At 40.4% G+C, this 17,798-nt stretch overlaps 1 long non-coding RNA gene across 1 annotated transcript in view; it reads right to left on the bottom strand.

The window, feature by feature from the left end:
* The window catches only part of LOC122766490, an 82,184-nt gene that overhangs the window by 42,137 nt on the left and 22,249 nt on the right, over positions 1 to 17,798 (bottom strand). Inside the window, exons 4-6 of the long non-coding RNA XR_006360074.1 lie at positions 16,513 to 16,622; positions 16,316 to 16,414; positions 14,705 to 14,782 (exon numbers count right to left, since the gene is read on the bottom strand). This is a non-coding gene — a long non-coding RNA (uncharacterized LOC122766490). The remainder of the gene's footprint in view (positions 1 to 14,704; positions 14,783 to 16,315; positions 16,415 to 16,512; positions 16,623 to 17,798) is intronic.

The raw sequence follows: 17,798 nt of genomic DNA, 5'->3' as shown, positions 1-17,798 counted from the left end.
AAAGTGCCTGTAATGTGAGTCCAAAACATCAAGGCCCAAAGCATTGGATTATTTTAGATTAGATGAGATTCATACAAAATGTTTAAAGCCCACAGCAAGCATCTGATTTTGATACGTCGTGAAAATGAGTGTGGATAGTGTCACATTCAAAACCATTGCAGTGATTAAGGGGAATGGGCAGAGGATACAGGTATGGCCCCAAAATGAACTTGATTACAACCTGGTAGAGTGTTAAATTGGGGCAAATGTGATCATGTAAGAAAATCTGACAGCCAACACTTGTATAGTCAGCAGAACAAAACTTTTTTTTAGATTTGCAAATGGCAGAAATATATTACAAAGCCCAGCCAAGGGGGAGCCACTAAACCCAGTACAGTAATCCTAGTGCTAGTCCTAAAACCAGATACATGGCAGGGTTGTATCCGGAAAGGCAAAACATATCTGCCCAATCAAGTTATCTTCTCCTTCCATTCCTCACTTAAAACTGTAGTGTAAAAGATCTGCTGTGAAAAAGGTCTATTACGGCAGGTTTAATTAAACTCATTGACAGCTTGCTAATACAGAAGACCAAATGCCAACGACCACACAGTACTGTAAATATTTGAATAACCAAAAATTATAATAAAAAAACCTAATTTGAAGTCTCCTGGGAGACCAGCTATTAATTAAACACAAACAATAGCACTGAAAATCAGCACATTCTTGTTGCCATTCTCCCTAATCTTTTGCTTCTGTAAATACCTGCAGTAAAGTCTTTGGTGCAGTGCAAACTTATTTTTCCCCTGCACGTGTGAGATGTGTTCAGAGAGTTCAGAGGAGCAACAGAGGCAAGGGTCGGATTTGGAGGGCGGTGGTGCTGATTGTGGAGAAGAAAGAAACAGGTACAGAGTCCTGAGAGAGCAGAGGACAAAAAGGGCAGAGCGAGAGCTGGATGCAGAGGTGTGTTGTGCAGGGCTATGAGTGTCTGTGTCCTGCTACAGATGGCCCTCAGAATTAAATCAAAACTGTGCTGACTGCCAAAGAATGGGCTCTGAGACACACCGAGTGCCACATGAGAGGGAGGGCGGGGGGTGGGGGGTGTAACACTGGTGCAGAGGTGGGAGGCTGCGAGAGAGGGCTGCAGACATACAGTGAAAATCGCCTTCAAATGAGTTTTTGAAATATCTAAAAATAAATTGCTTTTGAGAAAGCTCAACAGACAGCTGATATGAGGGATGGGTGGGGGCCAAGTTAAAAGTTACCCTCTCCTTCCATTTCTCCTCATCTGAGCCTCTTCTATACCTTGGCATATTTCATTTCCTCACACCTCTCTGCCTTCCTCCTCACACAGACACGTTCTCGCAAACACAAGCCGCGATGCATGCAGGTTCCTGTACGAACACTCGGGTTTCATTAAAGGTCATGTCTCTAATTTGGTTACCAATTAAGAAAAGTTGGATTGGGAAAACGAAGAACACCTCCTCCTGGCTGATGATATTTATAAACAAAATATTGTACACAGGGATTTATTCCAACAGCGCAGCAGATGGTACGGTCTATTTTTGGAGGAAAAGATTGAATAATGTGTAATTGACTCTGTCTGCTCATCATTTCTCCTGCACATGCTGCATATTCTAAGCGTACATACAGATAGATGTATAGAGCTTTACCTGGCTCAACATCAATTACCGTTTACAACCAAACATGAGAGCGTTAGATATAGCTTCTACCTTTATAATGAGGCTGGTTTGTTCAGGCTCTCTTAAACTCATCTTATCTTTCCTCATTTAGATAGCACCACATACATGGTTACCATCTTTGGAACAAGACCAATGTCACCACCCCACCCACAGCCCCTTTGAATGGTACCTTCCAAGCGCAGTGAATCAGTGAAAATGTAGCATAAAATGTAAATAATGCAAATGCAAATGAGTCGAGGAGTAGAATAACTTGACTTTTTATACACTGAAGCTCATGTTCGCGCATACGTTTAATTATTAATTACAAATTATTTCCCCTAAACATGTGATGAACTGGTAAACCCTGTCCAGCCCTATGTCAGCTCGGATTGGCACCAGCACCCACTTAATATCATGTTATAATGAAAACATGGGACTTTTGCAATATAATTTAATTTATTATAGTGTAAATATCAAGCCCAACTGTCGATAAAGATAAAGAAATGCATGTTTATTATTTATTACGTTTTATCTTTACTGTCTTTTCTGCTGTAACAATGTAAATTTGCCCACTCTGGGACTAATAAATAACTATCTTATCTTATCTTGTCTTACATGTAGCAATGGCACAGCTGCCAGCGAGGTGATAGAATATAGACACAATTAAATACTAATACATACGCTTGTTTAGTGTTTTAATTTTACTTTACTTTATGATATTAATAGATTTATTTTGCATCATATATATGTTTTTACCCACTACTGAACAGTTGTTTTATTCCCACTTTTTGTCTCCAGACCGGCCCCCACTTGACCAGACTAGACACTCATTGGCCCCCAGGTCATTTGAGTTTGACACCCCTGCGGTAGATGATGAATGAATGGATGAACGAATGAATGATTTCCCTTCAAACTTCAAACTGAATTGTTTTTATCAGAGAAAACGGATTCCCTCATACCATCCCAGATCTGGGGGTCATACTTTAAACTAAAACTGTTCCATTTCTAAAGACTTGTAAACAAAAGACTATGCGTTTCCCAAAGGAACAGAGTTAATTATAATCAGGTACATCGCTACAAGGTACTGCCTGGCCAAATATAAAAAATAATGAATCTCCTCAAGGAATGATGAAGCTGTCCCTACTGATACAACATTTTGAAACATGGGGCGCATACTCTAACTTTGAAACATAATGTAGTTAAATAGCGAGAGAGTAGAAATCATTTTTCATAATATAAAAAGCCAAAAAAAGTCGGTTTTCACACAAGAACTAAAAGACTAATATATAAACGTGTGCACACACACAAACTTTATATCTGCTATGTCTATCTCTCAAAGGTGGATTCACAGGTGAGGTTTCTACCACTGGTTTGAGAACAGAGAGCCCTGGGTACCATGGAGACCCACGTAACTTCCCTCGCTCGTATCACATACCTCGTTGCAAACCCACACCTGTATCCATTAAAAAACTGAATTTAATCAGTCAAATTAAATCAGCTGCACCACATCAAAGGACACGGGGAAAATGATTATGCACGAAACCCTTGCCATTCATGTGTTGACCTTTCCTGACTATCGTCACATCACTCATTCGACACCTGACTCGCATTCATTTGCACCGGAGGATATAAACACAAACTACATTTGCTCACTCGGCGGCAAAGCATTTTTCAAAGAAGAACATCTAAAGAGTCGTTTGTTGCTGTGGATTGTTTTGCCAAACTGTAACTAGTTATTCCAACGTTTTAAATGACTGCAAAAAAAATCTCAGAAGTGGCGACGATTCATAGATGTTGTAGCAATCAGAGTAGGCGAGGCTCATCATCTATACAATCAAAGAAAATAACCTAAGCACTTGGGGCATTTTTTGAAAATAAATTATAATTAGAACTTTTTACTGTCTATTCATCCTCTCACATCTCTACCTCTACTCGTTACTTATAATAATAACATTACAAATGTGTTTTTAAATATGTGGGAGACAGATGAGGGAAAGCACAATGGTCATTTGCACACCACAGAAAGCTAGTAAATGATGAAATGAGTTGGCACAGATTAGGTAAGTAATGCATTCCACCTCTCGTATTGCATTGCCTGCATACTTTGCATATTGTAGAGTGGCCTTTTATTGTGAACCAGATTGGAGGGAAATCTGTATGTTGTTTGCATAAATTAAATTCAAGTTTTAGTTTTGAGTGTATAATTATTAAAGTTTCATTGCTCCATCAACACACTATAAAAGGATTATTTTGCAAAAAGCCACCATATATTTTAAGGTGTTATCACATTGGACTTGTGTGTTGGAGCTAGGAAAACACGAGCTGGGAGAAGAGACAGGTTTCCAAAGAAAATATAACATTTATTTTCAGCTTGAAAAACAAAGAATTGCCACAATCTAGCAGCCAACCCACAGATACGAGGCAATAACTTGTTCAGCAAGTGCACCTTCCCTCACTCTTCTCTCCCTCGGAATGAGACTCTGTCTAAACAGGCCAAGGTGTTGGTGCTGCTCAGGCCATACATAGCCAGGACGGAATAGAAAATAAACATTGTAGTAGAAGAAAAAAAATAAAATTACCATTTCACACAATGCCATGTGATGCAATGTTTACACGCGGCCATGCATCCAATAAACTGAATGAACTGAAACAGCCCTATAGACCATTCCCGGTGCCCTGAGCCATGTAGAAATACGGCTCCTACAGTGGCGCACGCTTCCTCTAAGGAGGAAGTCGAGCAGGACTGTGGAAGTCAGCAGGGTGAGTTTGCATGTGTATGACATTACATGTGTGTGTGTGTGGGGGTCCCACTCTTCCAAGAAGACCGGAACAAGAGCCTCTCAGCATGGAGTTTGCATGTTCTCCCCGTATGTGCGTGGGTTTTCTCTGGGTTCTCCGACTTCCACAGTCCAAAATATGGGGACTAGATAAATTGGACACTCTATATGTGGAGGATAAAGCAGTAGAAGATGGATGGATGAAATAGTGGGTACTGCACTCCATGCTATGGATGATGCAGGGGCGAAAGAAAAAAACAACAAGAAGTCAGAAACAGATTCTAAGCACTGTGAGTAACACCACAGGGAAACCACATCACATGTGCACAACACTACACCAAACCCAGCCCACGAGTGTCCATAAACATTGTTTTCACACAGTACGTGTATTCATAAATTCCTTTTCCATGCACTTTATGGTTTGAGTGAGATGGTGAGAAGGGGCTTCACATTTTCACAGACACAACAAAGAAATCAGAAATAGCAAACAAAAGCCTCAATTTCTCTGTAGAACAGAGGGCAGACTGGTTGGTTAACAAATGAAATGAGTTAACTAAAGCACAGAGCGACTTCACCTGCCTTATCTGACAGTTTACTGGTCTCCTAAAAGCAGCTTTCCATAAAAGGAAAAACAAGCCTCTTTCATCCATTGACATGCATCTCTGTCATCTGCAGAGTGAGGGAAAAATACTCAAAGTGGAACACGTTTTGTCTGCGTCGGATGATGGTGATGCTGATGATCACGACGATGGTGGAAGTGATTATTGGATCCTAGCAGTTTACGAGCCACTTTCTTAATATGCTCCACTTCAGTGCAGCTCAACAGTAAAACAGCGTATGAAGCTGATAACGAAGGCACGTCTGGTATCAAATCTGCCTCTTTTTGGGGTATTTGTCTGTGAGGGAGGGAGGTAGGGAGGGAGCCCCCCTCTTCATTAATGACAACAATAATTAATCCTATGCATATGCAAATAGACAGAAATCTAGATTCCAGAAATCGTGTTTACACTTGCCTCCTGTGTCCGCATGAAACAGACCTGGGGTTTACACGCAGTGCGACACGGGACATTCGCCTTTGCTCTCCCATCCTTTAGATGATCCATATGTGCTTGAGGACTCAAACCAAAGAGAACCTAGATGCTTTGTTTTTTTTCCAACTGTGCCTCCTTCAATGGCTTCGTTCTAATTTGCAATAATAGGGATGCAGATGATTTGGCACGGACAAAAAGGACATTTACTACGGCCTCAAAGGAGACAGCAATCAACACTATAGTCTAAAAACTAATGATGGTACCATTTGGGTCCACTGATGACCATAAAGACAAAGGGAAAGCTGACAGACAGATGTATTGAAGTGGCCTAATAAGATTAGCCATTTTTAATTTACATCAATCAAGACTTTTTTTTGCCACAAAGACGTCGCCCACTGTCGCTTCGACTCGTACAAAAGCGTCGTGAGAATATCAAAAGGATGAGAGGGTGACATGCTGTTTGCCAGTGGCGCCTTATTTAGTCCAACAGCTGGGGTAAATGCTTGGAGCTGGTGCGGCCCCCTCTCAGGAAGACAAATGGCATCTGATCACACATGCTTTAGGGGGGGGTTACATGAAAACAGACAAACCCGTTAATCAATCCCATGATTTAAGATACAAGTCTTGGCATTTGACACGAGGTGAAGAGGTGACACAAAACCCAAAAGTAGAACCAGGGTGGTTTTCTCAGGAAGGCGAAGGCCATTGAATTTTCTGTTGGCCTAAGCAAAATCAAAACTCTGCTCGTCAGTCTGTTCCAGTCGTGTACAATTCATCACACTTTGAAATGGCAGGACTTATTTGAACAGACTTTGCCCCCTCAGCAGAAGACATGCAAACTTAAATGCCAGGTCTGGCAAAGGAAATGCCTCTATGAATAATCAAGTTGTGAAATAAGATTCAAGTTCAAAAATACAAGCAGCCATATATTGTTCTAAACTGTCACGAGAAGTCGCTTAACTATTAATTCCAATGCCGTGAACATCAGTCACCACCGACTCCAATATTTTACCGTCGCAGATGCGCGAGTTGGTGAATTTAAAATCACAAGGGCAGAATACGGAAATCCCAGGGTGATAATCAATCTAACATGACCTCAGGCCGTGTCATAACATTGTCACAGTATCCATCCAACATAGAGGCCACTGTCTATGAGTAATAAAGCTGACACCATCTAAATTTCTTCGATTACGTACGCACAGACACGCGGCACCTCTGGGCGGCGCGGTGGAAACATTAATACTACATTACAACTGCATTTGAAAGACATTATGAATAAGCAGTGATTCACAGCAGCTGCATTCATTACACAAACGTGATTAAAGTGGTAGACCCCTCAGGCGTCCGGGGGCCTAATGATCCCACTCTGCCTTTTGTTACCCGCGTCAGCCGAGGGCATGCAACTATGCAGAAGCCCTGGGTGTCTGCTTGCGTTGAACGAGGTCTCATTAATAACAGGCCATTCACAAACCTCACTTTCATATCCAGTGCCATGGTAAATAAAAGCGACGGAGGCCCCCCGGATGCGTGCGTCTACCCCTGGCGCAGATGGATCTACCTCCTGTCCTGCATGATGATGTTGATGTCCATTTGTCTGTGACAAGGCAACATGTGTTGCGGGGCATTCATCTCGAGCTGTTAAATTGCCCTCTTTGGTTGCTCTATTCTGCCCCACCAGTGCAAAATCCCTCCAGAGACTGACAATGTACATATTTGCATAATTTTCTAGCGCAAATGAATACAGCACCTGTCTTTGTGCTGGGATAGAGGGCAAGGTCTGAGATAATATACTCTGTAGCTGCATCTTAAAAAAAATGACATAAAGCATTGAAACTTAAATTAAACGATATTAAACAACAAACGAATGTGCTTATTCAGTATTTATTCATTTATACAATTTCATCATTCTGATGTAAGCCTTGTGCAATACGATAATCGATATTTTAATTAACAAATAAAGGCGCTCTAAAGTAAACTAAATTTAAACTAAATGTCTCCTCACTGTGGCGCTGCTCAAAGAAGGAAGGGAAACTTGGGCGGAAGTTATCTGGCCCGAAGAAGAGGGAGGTTACAGCGGGATAATGGCGGAGAAAGCTACGTTCAGAGATGCCCCGCCCATGTTCAATATATAGACTTAATGCACTTTGTTCTCTATGTTGTGAATAAAAAGAGAAATCTTTTCATGGACATTTTTTTTTCTTCAGTTAGATAGATACCGTATCACGTCGTGAGGTACCCCGTGATTCACACCCCTAATCCTAAATCACTGCTTGTGCCCCATAGACTTAATCTACTGTACACATAATTCAACAATATACATTTTAATGTCCATTCAAATCTCCTGAACTGGATATACTCCGTGTTCTCTGCACTCATCAGATGGATTCCGAGTCAACCCCTGCTGCTGACCATGCACTAAATTATTCAGCCGAAAATAAGTCCACATTAAAAATGCATCAACTTGCAAGAGTAAGACACTGTAGGACAAACTGCAGTGCTTAACATGTAGGGAGGGGGATCAGTGCATTGGGAGTTTTTTTTGTCATCTGCATTTCTAGTCCTCAACCCGATTGTCTTCAGAACACAGGTTACGGTAACATTTTGAGAAAAGTGCGCCTCTAGTAAAGCCTCAGCAGTATAGCATTACACGGAACATATTTCAACCTTCTCTCTCTCTCTCTCTCTCTCTGCTTCCTGGCGTTCAAAGAGGTACTAAAGCTACACTGAAATACAAACTTTCCTGTCAGAAGATTGTATTTGATATAAATTCTGGTGGCTGGTTCACATAATCTGGTCCGTAAAGCTGTAGCTGGTGAAATGCTGCTAATCTGGCTGCAGCCCTTCAAAAACAAAAAGTAAGAGAATTTAGAAAGAAAAAGTAGACACCACAACGCACCCACCCACTTTCGACTCAACCCTTAACAAACATTAATGCAATAATGATACTTTAGTGATATACACAGTGTGATGAGACGATTATTCGATCCACACTACCTCTGCATTTTAGGGCACTAAAAACTGAAAAGTGTGCAAACACATTTTTGACTGTGGGAGGAACCGACACTCACACACGGGGAGAACATGCAGTGAGGCCCTTGTTCCGACTGGGTCGCGAACACGGGTCTTCTTGCTGCAAATGCAAGAGTGCTAACCACTACTACACCAACCGTGTGGCCCCTGTCACAATGTCACTTTTGCTAATTCCTGGAAGAAACAACACGGCCCAAATCACCACGAGTCTGAGGATGTCGGTGTACTTGGACCGGCAGGACTGTGTCATGTTGAGGAACAGCTCAAACTTTGTTGTCAGTACAAACATGTAATTCTCCTCAGTTACGGCCATGTCACTACATGTGGACTAGGCTTAAAGGCCTAAAATAATCCCAATGCAAAATATGCGACCAGCAGGGAGAACCAATGTGTCTTCAGAGAACCTAAATCAAAATAATACTTGCATGCATGTGGTGATACGCCCACAGCATGCTTGTGTTTGTGGTCATTCTACAGAAAAATACATTTTTCTTATATAATACAACATGATGGAGTCACTGTGATTCATGCAGCATTTCCCTCAACTTCAGTGTAAAGTATCAACAACTACAAAATAAAAAAGCCTGTGCATTTTACACAAGAAAACTCACATTATTAATACAAAAAAATGTGCCAGCATACATCCACGCCTTAATGAGGAGCAGCATGCGTCAGAAACGATAGTTCTTAACGAAGACGTAGACAATAAGAGACGCGCTTGCACTTCAAACCATCTGTGAAGGCTGCTGACAGGACCAGACTCTGACTTTGCTGACACCGAACATTCACACCTGAGGTGCAGAGTGAGCCTCGGCACAGCTTATTACGCCAAGTTTAATGACCCTGACCCTGGCCCTGAAGGAGAGTCCAGGAGGAAGGGAGGTCAAAGTTCATTTATCATTACAGCGCAAGAAGAACTCAGAGACGCATAGCGTTTGGCAGGGTGCCTTTGTTCTGTCCAATATATACAAAACCCCCTGGAAGTTTGGAAAGCAAGACCTCAACATTCTCCCCTTAAAAATGAGCATTGAAAGAAAGCCACGTTCGAAAGCGCCGTCTCCTGTGACCTTAACCCAGAACAAAAGGCATTTGCAATTCTATGTTCTTTTTAAGGTTTGCAGTACAGCAATTCATGTCCTGGATTCAAAGCCAGGACATGAGAATATGTAGAATATTATATGCATTCTTGACACCCAGGTGGCGCCAACAACTAGATATTTTACATATTTAGTTGTAATTTAGTTAAGTACTCAATTTGGCACTGTGTTATATTTCAGCATTTGATATTCCAGAGGTGTGGGAGCCTTTTACATTTTAGTGACAGTAAATTGCTGGATATTATTCTGCATGGCATGCTGCTTTTGTCACTGGAAAATCTTGAGCAATTAATTTATGCTGGAAATCACGCCTACACGTCGCATCAAATAGGTTCCTGGAGCAGAATTTAGTCTACATGACACCACAAAAAACATTAGGATTCATACGGAGACAAAAACAAATAAACTGTCCTCCCCGGATTTTATTGTTTCCTTTACCGCCCCAACTCTATCCTCTACTTTCTCTCATGCACAAGCCTCACCACTTCACCCCCTCTTCTCCAGTAAGCGTTATGGACGGCTGGAAGGCCTGTTGTGAAATGTGCATGGGATCAATGGGGGTTTTAGGAAGGCAGAACACGTAGCCGCAGCTGGTCAATTAGAGAAAGGACAGCACAAGAACACACACACACACACACACACACACACACAGAAAATGGCTGGCCTTTAAAAACAGAGTTTACTTTTTGCCTCTCGTCAGCTCCTTCTCTCCAGCTTTAAATGGATCAGCATCAAGGAAGCGTGGTTGAGATAATACCATTGGCTGGTTTGTGAAGCAGGCCTGACTATAAGGACAAATGGCTTGAGAGATACTGTAAACTGTATTGTAACTTGTTATCCTTGTGTTAATTACGTGCAATAAGATATAACAACCTATAGCTTCAATTTACATAGGAAAATAAGACAGTGTTTAAAATCACTTTCCATTACTTAAGTAAAAAAAAAATATGTGTGTGAGAGAACCTAATAAAGATTTAAGAAATAAGAATGACACTGTAAGTCAGTGGTGTCAAAACACTTCTTTCAAGCCTTTTAAGTGGTAATTGGAGACAAAAGGTAGATGAATCTATTTTTCTATTAAGATTCCTTTATGTGTTAGGACAGAGTTTGCAACGAGAAGCATTTCAAACATAGCGGTTAATGTGTAAAGGAAATTGAAGCCAAACCTTCCAGAAAGCTGCTATTTAAAGATCCAGCAGAAACTTAAGATTCTCTAACAAATACAAACTTTTTTTGTTCATCCTCAGCCCAATAAAAATAACAAAGTGGAAGTATGATAATAATAATAATCCTTGTCATCATATCATAAAGTCATATACATACGTAGATAATAAGCCGTCACCTCATGTTCCATACACTCATTTATTGTTCAATAATCATGTCTGCTTTGCTTACGCTGGTCGGTCTTGCAATAAAAAAACCTGAGCTTGCAAGACGCTCGATAGCCTGGCTTTAAAATGGCAATATGTCCTTGTTTGGCAGGCATTAAAACAAGCATTCATGGCGTAACACAAGCCAACAGGGGCCCAATTACCTCGGTCACAATAATCAGCATGTGTGAAGAAATATCAAAGTACAATTTCAGCATCACGTTTTATATCAAAGTATGCAAATTCACGGCCACAGTGTTTTCCCTTCTAAGAATCTCACTTGCCCTTCATGGATTCTTCCCCCTTTTCCTTGTGCTGGACATCTGCACAACAATACCTTTTTTACGAAGGCTGATTTGTGTAATAATAAATCTATAAACAGGTTCATTACCTACACTACATTTCCAATTAGGCAGGGGCACACATCATGAAGGAGGACAGAGAGATACTTCACAGTGACACAGCTCACTGGCAGTTGCTGTTGTAATGATTTCCCTTTATTTTTTTCTCCCTTGCTTTTCTCTTCGTCCTGTTTTTCTTGTCCTTTGTTATCACCTTCTCCACGCTGCCGTTTCTATTGACAACAGGCTGTGCTTGAAGAACAGCAAAGCCTTGACTTGATTATCTATAATGAATACACCACACTCCCTCCTCTCTTCTCAACTTATATATAGTAACAAGCTTGTTCCAACTCTGAATCTTGGATTTGGTTTTTCCTGCTTTGAATAAACTATTATTTGTTCCAAATTATGGCAAAAAAAAAAAAAGAAATAGACAGTGGACAGAGGGAGAACAGATGGCTAGCGTGAGAATGAAACATGAAGAAACATGTGTCTTGTAGAAGGTAAACAGAAAACTGGAGGCCAAATATGGAATCAATACAAAGTGACGTAAGCATGTGAGATTCTCCAAAATACTTTTTACTGCGCCTTTTCATGTTTTCTTCCATCTAAATGGTAAGAGAAATAGCAGGTGCACTTTCAATTAAGTATCCTGTTTGGTTACAAAGAGCATTCATCACTGACGACATCCATCACCAAATCCCCCAGGGCCTAGGATCTACAGGGAGGAAAAGTGGAGCAGCCATCTCTAAACCAGCCAGCGACAAGAGAGCTGCGAAGGGGTGTGTGTGTGTGTGTGTGTGTGTGTGTGTGATCACCGGGAAACCTTTTATCATCTAGCATTTACATCTTGTCATCTTGTTACATGGAGTTCTTCTGTTCTTTACGCGTCCTTTTATTGATCGTAAGACGTTAGACAAGGAGAAGCGCTGCAATCTTAAAGTTGCAGTACGTAACCTTTGGTGATTTTTGTCGTTGTTGTTGTTGTTGTTAGTCTGCCTATGTTTAGTCTTTGTGAAGAGAAATGACATGCAGATCTCCGAAAACTGGCTCTGTCAAGCAATACTATCAGACCTGACTGAGGGAGCCTGGGTTTACGAGGAGAAGTCACTATTGAAACTTATGAAGGGCTCTTGTGTGTGTTTTCAGTCATAACACAACCCGTTTGCGGTTGTCTAGCTTTAACACAGAGAGTCATGTGGGCTTAATTCATCTGACAAATGAATCTGAATCTATCAGACATTTGTTTATATTTAAAAGTTTCACACAACAGTTTTGGTGGTAGTGACAGTGATTTCTATTGATTACTCCAGATATTATTGTTTCATCACCAAACAGTTCATACAACCGCATAAGAAAACTGGTAAGGTACCTTTCACAGATAAACAACTTAAAATTCAACATTAATTGTGGTCTGTACTCCAACACACATTTTTACAGATAGTCTTATTTCTTTTTCATTTTGTTGTTAGCTCTAAAAAACAGAATCAGTCAAGCAGTTAAAACATTTGGAAGCATTACAAAAAAAAATAATCTTAAAACGGTGCTCAACAAGTAACCAAACACTGGACATAGTGAAAACTGTGCACCCAAAAACATGTTTACACAGTATAATGTACATAACAATAGTTTGTTCTTTCAAAGTTACACTACAAGATATATCGTTTATTGAATTTTTTTATTATTATTATTCCTCTGCTCTAAAATATGTATTTTTGTAACAGTAACAAGTAAATTCACCTGCAAAATATATACTTAAATCCAATATAATTCTTGGAAAGATAACAAAGCTTAGATTATGGATTAATTTTGCTGCAAGGTACTAGATGGACATAATCTCTAAATGTTCTCATAGTGAAATATGAATGGATGTGTCATATCATTCAGTGGGCATGACTCTGCAGAGCAGTCAAAAAAAAAAGTTTCTACAGCAGTTGAGTTTTGGCTTAATGCATGGTGATGCAGTGCCCCCTGCTGACCATTGAGAATACTCCACTTTTAACAAACTAACCATGTTCACAAACTAACCTGCTAACTGCAGTCTTTAGACCTCAGTCTCAGTTCTTAAAGAGTTGATATTATTTGGGCAAACTCTGAATAACTTGTACATTCAAATGCACTCCCTGGCCACTTTATTAGGTATACCTGTTCAAATGTTCAGTAATGCTTCATCTAATCTGCCACAAATCCCATGGCAACACCTCAAAGCATTTATAAAACAAGCATTTCATTTAATTACACACTACCAACTGCCACAGTGTATTTATTTATTAAAAGGTATCAAATATTTTTGCAGGTTTTACATGTGTGGGTGTTTTCTTCCTTGGTGACCATGAAGTTTGTAAACTTAAATACAAGTAGCCATGATTGTTGAAGTTGAACTTTTGATTCGGTTGGCTCAATCTTGTGTTTTGCACATTTTTAGCACAACAGCTAACACCGTGGAAAAGTTACCTACATGCTGTATATAAGACGACAGCACACAGAGCAAGCATTAGTGTCTTCCCCATGCTTTCCACATCTACCTCTCTCCGGTGTCTTGACCCCGTCTCCAGTCCTCGCAAGGGTCCACACAATTACCTTCAATTATCCTCACTTCCACCTCACCAATTACATCCATTATTGATTCCAGACCCCCAAGGCTATAAGCCTTATCTATACCCAAGCACAACCCACACACGAGAAAGTATAAGAGGTGCTTGGTTCATTAATAGTCCCCAGCCTTTCCATCAATCCTCTCACCATTACCTATCCATAAACTGCTTCTAACTGCAGTGCCCATAAGAAATGAATTCAACCCAAGCTAAATCTCAGTCCTGAATGTAGCCCTCTTAAGACAAGCAAGGTAAACTAACCCACAAGGAAGCTCTGAAGTGTGACTAATACCATAAACAGGTTCTAAGTGTGTGAAGTACACTCATTTGTTCTTGTCCACATTACACTGATAGTAATGCATCCTGTCTGCAGATATTGAAAACAAAGACAAGAGGCATGACAGCGAGACAGAGTAGAGGTATGAAGGTCAGCTACACAGGACAATGAAGGGCTGTAAAATGTGGAGCCGCACACTGCAGCTCTGCCAGATTTTTGAAAATGATACTTGCTGACATTTAGTGAAACACAAACATAAGCCGCTGTCACCACACACTAATGTAAAACATCCATCATCTTGAATACACGCCAGGGCAGCCGCGGACAGTCGCGTCACCGATGCCTCACTGCCATCTCCAGTTACAACACAGTTAAGAGGCTGAGCGCCAAGACATTATTCATAATACAATGCTGCCCCCCTGAGGTAAAACATGAGATGTGGCTGGCTGTTCTGTGATGTGTTACTGGAGCGCTGCAATTTGGCCTAAATTTATACTATTTTCCACTTTAAAAATCATCAGAATCTTACCTTATTACTCTTTCACATGGAAGCTGTCATCTAATCAGATCACCAGCAGGTGTGCACCACAGCCTGTGTACTTTACACCTGTGGGAAATACAATCTGTGAGGTCTGTTCTCTTTAAATTTACAGTAATGTCTGCAACCAATATAGACAAAATGGCCCGAGTCTTTCTCAATGGAACAGAGAAATACTCAGTGTTGTAATGTAGCAAAGTATAAATACTTTGTTACTTGTACTTGAGCACAAAATTCACATATATGTACTTGTTATTTGTATTCCTAACAACTTTTACTCCACTCCGCTAGCTTAGCACACTACTCCACTAAATAGATGTACTTTTACTCCACAACACTTCAATCTTTATTACTCGTTAGTACCAAATAATATCAGAAGAATAAGAGTTGGTAATGGTCTGTATTTACAGTATATAGAGCTTTTCTAGTCTTGATGAGCTTCTATACTAAACACTATAGTTTTGCCATTCACCTCATTCACACAGTGCAACATTAATAGTTAATTGTCTTGCTCAAGAACACATATAGATGAGCAGAGCCAGGAATTGAACCCACAACCTTACCAAAAAATTACTTTTGATACTTAAGTACAGTAAATGTCATATAATTTAAGACCTTTACTTTATACATTAGGGTGGTATAGTGGTTAGCACTCTCGCCTTGCAGCGAGAAGACCCGGGTTCGAGCCCCGGTTGGAACAAGGGCCTTTCTGCATGGAGTTTGCATGTTCTCCCCGTGTGTGTGTGGGTTCTCTCCGGGTTCTCCGGCTTCCTCCCACAGTCCAAAAACATGCAATGTGGGGATTAGGTAAATTGGACTCTCTAAATTGACCATGAGTGTGAGAGTGAATGGTTGTTTGTCTCTATCTGTGTGTGGCCCTGCGATGGACTGGCGAACTGTCCAGGGTGTACCCCGCCTATCGCCCGATGTAGCTGAGATTGGCACAGCACCCCCCGCGACCCTCTGGTGGAGGATAAAGCGGTTAGATGATGACTGACTGACTGACTTTATACATTATAAAATGTGACTTTGACTTGTACCAAAGTAATTTTCTGCTCAAATACAAATACTAAAGTATTAGTGAGTGGCAGATCACTAGTGGAACTACGGTGGCCTGCGCATAGAAAGAAAAGATTTAAAGATCTTTCTATTTTGCATACACAAACTGCACACTCTGGCCGTTTGCGGTGCAAGATGGTGTATAAAGCAAGGCCCTTGCCTAAAGTACATATAATCTAAGGTTGTAAAAACCAAAACATTTTAAAGTAATTATACATTTATACAAAATACACTTTTGGGAGTGCCAATAAACTCTGTTAATTATAATAAACACTGGACACCTTTAACTTTGTATGTTGTTGTAAAGGATAAAAAAGTAAATTGACAGTATTCAAAGCCCTTATGGATGTGAAGGTCTCACAGTTAGCTGCAGGTGAAAGAAACTAGGGACAATTAAATACAGTACAAATAAACAATATACCTAAACAGCACAACAAGTTGTGTCTCCACAACTGTGACTTGACTCTACTAAATGTTCGCATAATATTTTAGACTAAAACTAAACAAATTTACAAAGATTTATTTGCTAAATAGTCTACTAACCTCAGTACAATTAACGTTGTGCCCGAGTTACACAGGTGCAGCTAATTGAAGAAACTTGAGACGCTTGTTCTGGTCTTCGTTTTTCTTCGTAGTCACGTTCTATAAAATGAAGACATTACTTAAAACTTCTTGTTGCGTATCTAAAAAAACACATTGTTTGTTTGTATTTGTTTGTTATTAACTTTGTGTTTATTTACCGCATCACACTTTGCAGAATCCTCAGGTATCAAACAGCAGCAGCTGGAGCAGCAGCGAAGTGTCACCATAAAGGGGCGTGGCTACTGGAATCTGGTGTTGCGTTCAATGACTGTCGAAAATATTAGCACGAATGTACAGTGAATGAATGAACCGAATGAACCCGTCTTGTCTCGATTCAGTATAATTACACAGTCGCTGACCAACTGACCTTAGTGTGAAATGTAGAAAATTACAGAAAACATGGACACATTCTCAGCAAGTGTTTATGTATTTAATCCTTATGATTATGTATTTATATTTCAATCAGCCTGAGAAAGTCAGGATTGTTTGTACTGTCTCTACTGGTGTTTTGTTTAACCTAAAACATGTCATGGGAATATGTCATGTATGCATGTTGGGGCCACACGGTTGTTGTAGGGGTTAGCACTCTTGCCCTTGCAGCAAGAAGACCCGGGTTTGAGCCCCGGTTGAAACAAGGGCCAATCTGCATGGAGTTTGCGTGTACTCACTGTATGTGCGTGGGTTTTACAGTCCAAAAACATGCAATATGGGGATTAGGTCAATTGGTCACTCTAAATTGACCATAGTGAGAGTGAATGGTTGTCCGTCTCTATGTGTGGCCCTGGGATGGACTGGCGAACTGTCCAGGGTGTGACCCCGTCTATCGCTCTATGTCAGCTGAGATTGGCACAGGACCCACTGCGACCCCCGGTGGAGGATAAAGCGGTAGATGATGGATGTATGCATATTGATTTTACATCAGGAATACTATAATGCAATTTGCAACATTTAAATTTCTTTGAGGGGACATTTTGTATAGGCCCCACAACTTTAAAGCACTGTTTCCGAGTTAAGACCTTGTCAGATTTAAAATCATATTTAGGTTAGGGTTAGAGTAAGGGTTAAGGTTCAACATTTAGTTGTGATGGTTAAGGTTAAGGTAAGGGGTTAGGGAATGCATTATGTCATTAATGTGTCCTCACTAAGATATAAAAACAGGTTTGTGTATGTGTGTGTGTGCACTCTCTTTCAAGCATAAACACTGATCTTGTCAAGACCAGTAGTCCTTATGGAGACCAAAACCTGGTCCCAATGAGGTAAAACCTAATTCCTGAGCAACTGGTTAAGATTAAGTTATGTTTAAGGTTAGGCTTTGTTATGGTTAAGGTTAGGGATAATGCTTTGCAGTCAGGGTTTTTTTCTTTTAATTTAGATGTTGTATCATATAGCAAACATCATTCAAATCCCCAGTGTAGGCATCAAGAATGTTTTAATTGCTGCTCCA

This window comes from Solea senegalensis, linkage group LG3, assembly GCF_019176455.1.
Source record: "Solea senegalensis isolate Sse05_10M linkage group LG3, IFAPA_SoseM_1, whole genome shotgun sequence".
NCBI lineage: Eukaryota > Metazoa > Chordata > Actinopteri > Pleuronectiformes > Soleidae > Solea > Solea senegalensis.
The sequence above is the reverse complement of the archived record's forward strand: the minus strand, read 5'-3'. Positions and strand labels throughout refer to the sequence as shown.